The sequence below is a fragment of the Capsicum annuum genome, chromosome 7 (assembly GCF_002878395.1).
Source record: "Capsicum annuum cultivar UCD-10X-F1 chromosome 7, UCD10Xv1.1, whole genome shotgun sequence".
NCBI lineage: Eukaryota > Viridiplantae > Streptophyta > Magnoliopsida > Solanales > Solanaceae > Capsicum > Capsicum annuum.
Genome location: NC_061117.1, coordinates 121,704,115 through 121,704,328, shown reverse-complemented (window position 1 = coordinate 121,704,328; position 214 = coordinate 121,704,115).

The window sequence follows — 214 nt, the reverse complement described above, 5'->3', positions numbered from 1 at the left end:
GCTTATAACACATATTTTCTCAAAAAAACACAATTTTCAATGGGGATCCACGACCCAAATATCAAAATCATGATAAATATCATTCAAGATTCATGTTTTATATCTCCACACATGTAAATTCATCTTTCAAAATCATAAACATCAAGATTTCATAATAATCATTATAAGATATGGGTTCATGCTTCAAATTCATAAAAGTCAAATATAAATCATG